Raw genomic sequence first — 10,015 nt, 5'->3', positions numbered from 1 at the left:
AGGCATTTTCAGCAGTTTTAGCAGTTTCAGGTAATTTTGCGCGCTTTGCACTAGGAGTAGAAGCATTGCCAACACCAATTATTTTATCATTGATAGGAGGAGGTGCAGCAACATGTGAATCATTAGCATTGCTAGTGGTGGTAATAGTCCAAACTTTAGCTACATTTTTCTCTTTAGCTAGTTTTTCATTTTCTTCTCTATCCCACCTAGCACGCAGTTCAGCCATTAATCTTATATTCTCATTAATTCTAACTTGGATGGCATTTGCTGTAGTAACAATTTTATTTTCAATATCCCTATTAGGCATAACTTTCGATTTCAAAAGATCAACATCGGAGGCAAGACTATCAACCTTAGAAGCAAGAATATCAATTTTATTGAGCTTTTCCTCAACAGATTTGTTAAAGGCAGTTTGTGTACTAATAAATTCTTTAAGCATAGCTTCAAGTCCAGGGGGTGTATTCCTATTATTGTTGTAAGAATTCCCATAAGAATTAGCATAACCGTTACCATTATTATAAGGATATGGCCTATAGTTATTACTAGAATTGTTCCGATAAGCATTGTTGTTGAAATTATTATTTTTAATGAAGTTTACATCAACATGTTCTTCTTGGGCAACCAATGAAGCTAATGGAACATTATTAGGATCAACATTAGTCCTATCATTCGCAAGCATAGACATAATAGCATCAACCTTATCATTCAAGGAAGAGGATTCTTCAACAGAATTTACCTTCTTACCTTGTGGAGCTCTTTCCGTGTGCCATTCAGAGTAATTAACCATCATATTATCAAGGAGCTTTGTTGCTTCACCAAGAGTGATGGACATAAAGGTACCTCCAGCAGCTGAATCCAATAAATTCCGCGAAGAAAAATTTAGTCCTGCATAGAAGGTTTGGATGATCATCCAAGTAGTCAGTCCATGGGTTGGGCAATTTTTAACCAAAGATTTCATTCTTTCCCAAGCTTGAGCAACATGTTCATTATCCAATTGTTTAAAATTCATTATGCTACTCCTCAAAGATATAATTTTAACAGGGGGATAATATCTACCAATAAAAGCATCCTTGCATTTAGTCCAGGAATCAATACTATTCTTAGGCGAGAGATAGCAACCAATCTTTAGCTCTTCCTCTTAATGAGAAAGGAAACAATTTTAATTTTATAATGTCACCATCTACATCTTTATACTTTTGCATTTCACATAGTTCAACAAAATTATTGAGATGGGCAGCAGCATCATCGTAACTAACACTGGAAAATTGCTCTCGCATAACAAGATTAAGTAAAGCAGGTTTAATTTCAAAGAATTCCGCTGTAGTAGCAGGTGGAGCAATAGGTGTGCATAGGAAATCATTATTATTTGTGCTAGTGAAATCACACAACTTAGTATTTTCAGGGGTGGCCATTTTAGCAGTAGTAAATAAAGCAAACTAGATAAAGTAAATGCAAGTAAACTAATTTTTTTGTGTTTTTGATATAGCAAACAACCCAGTAAATAAAGTAAAACTAGCAACTAATTTTTTTGCGTTTTGATATAATGCAGCAAACAAAGTAGTAAATAAAATAAAGCAAGACAAAAACAAAGTAAAGAGATTGAGAAGTGGAGACTTCCCTTGCAGCGTGTCTTGATCTCCCCGGCAACGGCGCCGTAAAAGAGCTTGATGGCGTGTAACTCACACGTTCGTTGGGAACCCCAAGAGGAAGGTATGATGCGCACAGCAGCAAGTTTTCCCTCAGAAAAAACCAAGGTTTATCGAACCAGGAGGAGCCAAGAAGCACGTTGAAGGTTGATGGCGGCGGAATGTAGTGCGGCGCAACACCAGGGATTCTGGCGCCAACGTGGAACGTGCACAACACAATCCAAAGTACTTTGCCCCAACGAAACAGTGAGGTTGTCAATCTCACCGGCTTGATGTAACAAAGGATTAATCGTATTGTGTGGAAGATGATTGTTTGCAGAGAAAACAGTAGAAACAAGTATTGCAAGCAGATTTGTATTTCAAGTATTAAAGAATGGACCGGGGTCCACAGTTCACTAGAGGTGTCTCTCCCATAAGATAAAAGCATGTTGGGTGAACAAATTACAGTCGGGCAATTGACAAATAGAGAGAGCATAACAATGCACATACATGTCATGATAAGTATAGTGAGATTTAATTGGGCATTACGACAAAGTACATAGACCGCGATCCAACTGCATCTATGCCTAAAAAGTCCACCTTCGAGGTTATCATCCGAACCCCTTCCAAGTATTAAGTTGCAAAGCAACGGACAATTGCATTAAGTATGGTGCGTAATGTAATCAATAACTACATCCTCGGACATAGCATCAATATTTTATCCCTAGTGGCAACAAGCACAACACAACCTTAGAACTTTTCGTCACTCGTCCCGGTGTCAATGCGGGCATGAACCCACTATCGAGCATAAATACTCCCTCTTGGAGTTAAGAGCAAAAACTTGGCCAGAGCCTCTACTAATAACGGAGAGCATGCAAGATCATAAACAACACATATGTAATAACTTGATAATTAACATAACATGGTATTCTCTATCCATCGGATCCCGACAAACACAACATAGAGTATTACGGATAGATGATCTTGATCATGTTAGGCAGCTCACAAGATCCAACAATGAAGCACAATGAGGAGAAGACAACCATCTAGCTACCGCTATGGACCCATAGTCCAGGGGTGAACTACTCACTCATCACTCCGGAGGCGACCATGGCGGTGTAGAGTCCTCCGGGAGATGAATCCCCTCTCCGGCAGGGTGCCGGAGGAGATCTCCGTAATCCCCCGAGATGGGATTGGCGGCGGCGGCGTCTCCGGAAGGTTTTCCGTATCGTGGTTCTTCGCATCGGGGGTTTCGCGATGGAGGCTTTAAGTAGGCGGAAGGGCAACGTGGGGGCCGCACGGGGCCCCACACTACAGGTCGGCGCGGCCAAGACCCGGGCCGCGCCGCCCTATAGTGGCGGCCCCTCGTGGCCCCACTTCGACTCCTCTTCGGTCTTCCGGAAGCTTCGTGGCAAAATAGGACCCCGGGTCTTGATTTCGTCCAATTCCGAGAATATTTCGTTACTAGGATTTCTGAAACCAAAAACAGCGAGAAAACAAAGAATCGGCTCTTCGGCATCTTGTTAATAGGGTAGTTTCAGAAAATGCACGAATATGACATAAAGTGTGCATAAAACATGTAGATATCATCAATAATGTGGCATGGAACATAAGAAATTATCGATACGTTGGAGACGTATCAAGAAGCTTACATTTTGGATCAATAGAAGGAAGAAGGCAAGGTAGGAAACAAAAGCTATAACACAAAACACTGAAGTGCTCATCGGCTCAATTCATGTGGGTTTTGGATCTAACAATTCTAACAAGCTTCGTCAGCGACACATCAATTGCTAGTACACAACACCCTCGAGCACGACTGTGGTCGTATGGAACTTTGGTGCACCCCACCCCCTCCCCGCGCCCGGGTTTGGTACTCGCGACTATTTTACGTTACAAGATTGTTGAGTTGGGCTAGCTTAAACTCATGTTATTCTTTCCAAATAAAAAAAACTTAATCTTATGTCTATTATTATAGTATAACCAAGTATTAAAAAAATAACGGTGTAGATTAAACTAATATAAAGTTGATGAGTAGGAATGGTGGACATGCATCAATTCGGGGACCATCACATACTTAGTCAACAGCTAGCATAACCACAAGCGCACATACATGCAGTCACAATAGTAGTACCCAATAGCCACCAACCTAATTATACATCGACATGGCATCGACGCCAATCACTAGTACAAACCCCGAGTATGCAGACATGCTCTTACTATTAATAATCAGTTTTGTACTAGTGAAATGATCGAGCCCACGCTTTGCTTGCTTCTCTCCTGGATCATGAACTTTAGATTGCGACAACTTCAGTTTTGGATTCATCCCCACACAATAGGTAATCTCCATGGACTTCAGATCGCCTTAACAAAAAAGTTACGGCAGAAAACATAAAAGAATGAAGTTGATATAATTAAGTGAACGCGGTAGTTAGGTGAAAACCGAAGGAAAAGGTCCTTAGTCAAGCTAGACTAAGTAGTGAAACCATCGATGTGACAAATGTCCATGGATAGACAATTTAAAATTTGTAGATATGTATGATAAACCCTTGAGACAAATGAGGAACGGAATAATTTAGGAGATCACATGCCAACGGATTTGTCGCATTTGGAAGAAAAGTCTCTGTTACGGACAGTACATACATAACAGGCCCTCTGGTTGGTATGATTTCAATGACGTAGGAATATCAAAGTGGATGAATTCCATAGATACAAACATGAATTCTTCCAAAGGATTAGATATATGTCATACTTCTCACTGAAGCAAGGAGAAAGTTTTCATGAGGTTAAACTAATGAAAAACATGTGTTTCCAAAGAATCCCTATGGCTTCTAATCTTACAGATCAAAGAAGATATGCAAGACAAAGAGGAAATGCTAAGAAATTGAATTTTCCAAAATTCTTGTGGTATTTCGTTTGAACTAAAGGGGTTCGCAACAATGTTTTAAATAGCCGGCTACAGGCTATAGCCTCGGTCTACCAAATCAGCTATAGCAAAATAGCTATACCCCGGCTATAACCGGCTATTTAAGGACTTTAACACATTTTAGCGGGCTAATGCAGTTAGCCGCAGCATGCGGGAAAGGCTATAACGGGCTATATAACCCGGCTATGGCTGGCTATTTTAAAATATGGTCTGCAGTGATCAATTAGTGTTATATAACTAGATGGGCTGCAAGCTGGAGAACCGGCAGAAAGGCCATACAAGTCGTAGGGTAAACAGTAGTACATTACAAGACATGGTATAGTACTTCTAATATTATTAGTACGTACCAAGTGCAAATTAAATAGTTTATAGTTGCAACAATAGGCCAGAAAAAGTACTGCTAGCTTGCATAATTCAACACGACATTATATTTTTGCCATTGCCATTTTTTTTTTGCAAATTTTTATATGTGAGTTTGTGGTGGAGATAGGCTTTTTCATCATCCTTCTTCAACCATTGTTAGTACTTTAATCAAGCAATTAGGGGCTAGATGATTAAGCCGGTTAATTTAGCTTGGTGATGTCACCCTAGAAAAGGTGGAGTAGGTCACCTCCACTTCACTTGGATCTGGTCAGAACCGAAGGTTGTTCCCTGGTCAAGCACAACTATGTAAGTATTACATGTGAAACCATGACTTAAGTAAAGCTTCCTGATCAGGAGATTCTGGCCAATGGAACTTCAGGTGACTAAACTAAGCATCACCACTTGTGCTGATCTCCAACGACCTTGTTTAATTAGTTGGTCATGCATCTGAGATGCCCCCACGTATTTGCACTAATTTATTTCCTCATAAGAGGATTATACTATATGCCAGTGATGTAGCCTCAACTCGCAAGTTACTAATTGCCCGTATTAATCACTGTAGATAGGGATGTGCTAGGTGTGTGCAGTCCATCTTTCCTATACAAATAATTAGCTGATTGGCAGTGTCATCCAGGTTCGCTGTCCTGCCGAAAACCGCGTTGGGATTAGTTGTTTCTTGTGACGAAGATCAGGTCGTCAGTGGTTTTTTTTTTTTTTGACATAGGTCGGCAGTGGTTTATGGTATTGCACTGCAGCCAGGGCACGCACTGCTATGGATGTTGGTTTTAGAATCCTCGAAAGTTGATTTTTCAAAATAAAAAAATTGGTGAAGAAAACTGAGGTAGGCTGAACTATATATGAACTTTCGCAGTGGCAGATTCTGCTCTCTGGGAGTGCCACGGATCTGCTAGTTTCAATGATGATCAAAGTGGAGCATTTAGTTCAAAACCCATTGCTATTGACCTGGCGAGATCCAGGCTACAGGATGGGGAACCTGTTGAACTGTCTGGTGTTCTCGAGAAGAAGGCAAAGGTACCTCACCTGGATGTGATGAGGAAACCTATTTTCTGTTCTGAGTGGCGAAGCTCACGGTAAGGCGAGATGGGGCGCTCGCATTACCTTGGCTTGCGACAGAAAAAACGTTTTTATACAAACGTTGCATATGTATCGTTACTAGGTTCCGATCGATTTCTCCTCACAGCTTCTTCCACTGCTACTGGTCCAGGCTCAGTGCTGATGATTACAAGGACGTGATGTGCTGAAGGCTGGATTGCCTCGCTTCTCCTTGCCTTCAGCCAAAAGTTGTAGCAGTTTTCATTTGTTTTTGTCCCCTGGTTGCTGGTAGTACCTCCTGAAAAAAAGTGTTATTAAACTGTAGATGGTGTGGTACCAGGTTTTTGCCCCATAGTAGGCATTCGATGGCGAATGTTTACTCCTTTCTCCTACCCCCTTTCTCTTCGTTGTAATTCTCAGAACCTTATATTTCCGTTAAATGCAATAAAAAGAGGTGGAAGCCCGGTTAGACAAAGGTTTCGATCGACTGGGAGCAACTTTTTTTTAGGGAGATTGGGAGTAACTAAAATAGGGAAATAGACTCATCATGTTCCCTGATCCCTATTGGGCCGTATGGTCTTGGGCCAACTGCCCGACTCGTCCCTTCGTCCTCTGGTATGTTCTCGCGAGTCGTGACCGAGCGAGAGAGCATGTGGCGGCGGCCTGACCTAGGGAGCGGGGGCCAGGCCAGGCAGGCAGGCGAACAACGGAGCTGGTCGGCAAGTCGCCGGGTGCATTCTCCAGTGAGAAGCCAGGAGCGGGGCGCGGGCGGCTGCGCAGCTGAACGACGGGATGTCTCGGCCCTTGGCACTTGTAATTGATCTAGTCTGAAGATGGACAAAAAGGAGAATGGCCAGTAACGAAAGGTACTTTTTTTCTGATTCTTTTGCACCTTATAGAACACTTGTGTTATCTGATGAATTTTTTAAAATGGAAATTTTACAAAGATTTATCCAATGTAGCAAGATGCTTCATGGATAGCTTAATAACTTTGTATGCTACATGGAGCAAGGGATATTTAGAACTCTCGATCATTGTAAAACTAAGGATGATTTTTTTTTAAAGGGTGGAGTCTTGCCATTACGGCATTTTGGACGGCTCTAACACTTCATTATCAGTATTTTTTTAGGTTTTGTTTATATTTAAATATGTTCTGATTTCTGTTTTACCAAGTGATTTATGATCAGAATCATATTGTTTGGACTATTTTAGATTTTTCTTCATTTCTTCTTTTCTTTCGAATTCACCCGACCACAAAACTATTTCATCCTTCGCCATAAAACTCTCTTAGGGCATGTACATCAGTTTAGACACCCGGTGTTTGTAGCAAACCTCCACGTAATCTCTAGATAGCAGTAAAAAAGTTCGCTACAACGAGCCTGTCGTTTTGGCTATCTGCAAGGGTTCTTCTTCAACCTCCAGCCACAACTTGTCTCTCTCCCTTGCCGCCACTCCTATATCCCTCCACAGCAGTCCGCAACCACCACGCCCTGTGCTCTGTTTGTTAAAGAATTTCACAGCTGCAAGAAAGTTGGCACTCTGTTTGTTAAAGAATTACTTTCTTCAAGAGCCGGTAGCAAGAAATTTTTCGACGCAATGATGCAGGAACCCGCAGCGATTGGCTCCCATCCTCTCAATTTCAGTAGAATAACCACTACAGGAATGGCAGAGTATGCCAAGGGCCAAACTATACGCCAACGGCCAAATGTCGGGGCCGACGGCCAAATGTCGGGACCGTCGGCATACAGCCTGGCCGGGGCAGCCCCCAAATGTGATCGTCGGTGTAGGCTGGCCGTTGGCGTAGAGACGGCTACACTGACGGCGGCCCTCGCCGTCCACTAGGCCGTCGGCGTAGCACCAGGCATGCGTCCCCCTTCGCCCCGGCCGTGACGGCGCGCCCACGGCGTCAGCCTAGACGCCGAGGGCTACCCTCGGCATAGCGCCTCCCCCTCCTATGCCGACGGCCACCCTCGGCGTACCATATGCTTTTTTTTTTCTTTTTTCTCAAATCTTACTTTTATTATGTTTGTATTATTTATTTATTAGTCTGAATTATAGAAAAATGGTTCTATTTTTTAAGAATTGGTAGATGGCATATATAGGTCCCACACCCATGTGTTTCATACAGTTCAATATCGTCTATAAACTTAATCTTTTTCGGGGTTGACGCTCTTCGCAGACGGGTCAACCGAAGCCAATAGGCACAACATCCGCTATCCATGTACATATGTCCCAAAACAAGGTGAAGGGGAACGAGCCCATCATGGCTGGATTGAGCAAGGCTTCCTGGAGAAGGTGTCCTCGATCTCTTTTTCCTTCGCGCATGTGAATCTCGCGGTAAAGGGGAAAATTAATCTGGAACACGCGATCCTATCGGGCCACGATAAGTGACGATCACCGTACAACGGGAACCAGGCCGTCGGTAAGCAGCGGTTTGCACGGGATTAGACCGTCTGTACTTTAATCAACGGGCTCGGCCGTTTTCCATTCTCTCTCTCCCCCACGTCATCTAATTGCCTAGGTGGATTACCTTACAGACGGATGACTCAATACCATTGTACATGCCCTTAGGACATGTACATTGGTTTAGACGGATGGTGTCTGTACTACTACTCCATGTCATTTATAGACAATGATATAGATAGTGTACACAATAGTCTGTCTGTAAGTTATCTATTTTTAGTCATAGCTATATGTGAGTATAATTTATAGACACCCTTCATACAACAACAAAAAAACTTTACAGACAGCCTCCTTCTCTCTCCTCATTCTTTTTCCTCCACATCACCAAAATCATCTATAACTACCTCTTACAGACAGCTGAGTCATTACCATTGTACATGCCCTTAGGTTGTGTAGATGCGGTACCGTTTTGTGTCCAGAGGTCGTTAACTGCTCTTTCTAATATTTTTTCATTTCTTTCTATGAAACGGAACCAGAGCATGGCCGAGATTTATGGTTCATAAGAGATCGATGGACGATCATATTTCGTTAAATTCGGATCGAGGCTATCTGAGTGTAGATAACACACATTTAGGTTTTTGTTTATTTATTATTTGGGTTTTGCTAGTTCTTAGCTAGCAGAAAACTAAGTTGGTGCTTAGTCCAGTTCTACATCGTATCATTGCATCGTCATTTGTGCACATGGTTTGCAAACACAGTTGCCAATATCTCGATAGGTATCGTAGTATCTTACGATGTTACGATACTATGGCCGATCGATACGTGATGGTATCTTAATTTGGTAATATCTTAGTTGTAATCCGATACATATCGAGTTTATTCGAAAGGGGAACGAAGCCACATACATCCTTTATTTAAATTTTATTTAACAAAGATGTGCCAAATACATACATTCAAACCCGAAGCCACCATTCAATACCTACGAACCTAAATGGGTGGAGAAACATGTCGTGGGGGCCTTTGATACATCTCCGACGTATCGATAATTTCTTATGTTCCATGCCATATTATTGATGATACCTACATGTTTTATGCACACTTTATGTCATATTCGTGCATTTTATGGAACTAACCTATTAACAAGATGTCGAAGTGCCAGTTCCTGTTTTCTGCTGTTTTTGGTTTCAGAAATCCTAGTAACGAAATATTCTCGGAATTGGACGAAACGAAGACCCAGGTTCCTATTTTCACCGGAAGCATCCAGAACACCCGGGAAGGACCAGAGGGGGGGCACTGGGCCCCCAGACCATAGGCCGGCGCGGCCTAGGCCCTGGCCGCGCCAGCCTATGGTGTGGCCACCCCATCGACCCTCCTGCGCCGCCTCTTCGCCTATATAAAGCCTCCGTCGCGAAACCCCTGATGCGAAGAACCACGATACAGAAAACCTTCCAGAGCCGCCGCCATCGCGAAGCCAAGATCTGGGGGACAGGAGTCTCTGTTCCGGCACCCTGCCGGAGCGGGGAAGTGCCCCCGGAAGGCTTCTCCATCGACACCGCTGCCATCTCCACCACCATCTTCATCACCGCTGCTGCTCCCATGAGGAGGGAGTAGTTCTCCATCGAGGCTCGGGGCTGTAGCTATGTGGTTC

This window comes from Lolium rigidum, chromosome 1 (assembly GCF_022539505.1).
Source record: "Lolium rigidum isolate FL_2022 chromosome 1, APGP_CSIRO_Lrig_0.1, whole genome shotgun sequence".
Taxonomy (NCBI): Eukaryota; Viridiplantae; Streptophyta; class Magnoliopsida; order Poales; family Poaceae; genus Lolium; species Lolium rigidum.
The sequence above is the reverse complement of the archived record's forward strand: the minus strand, read 5'-3'. Positions refer to the sequence as shown.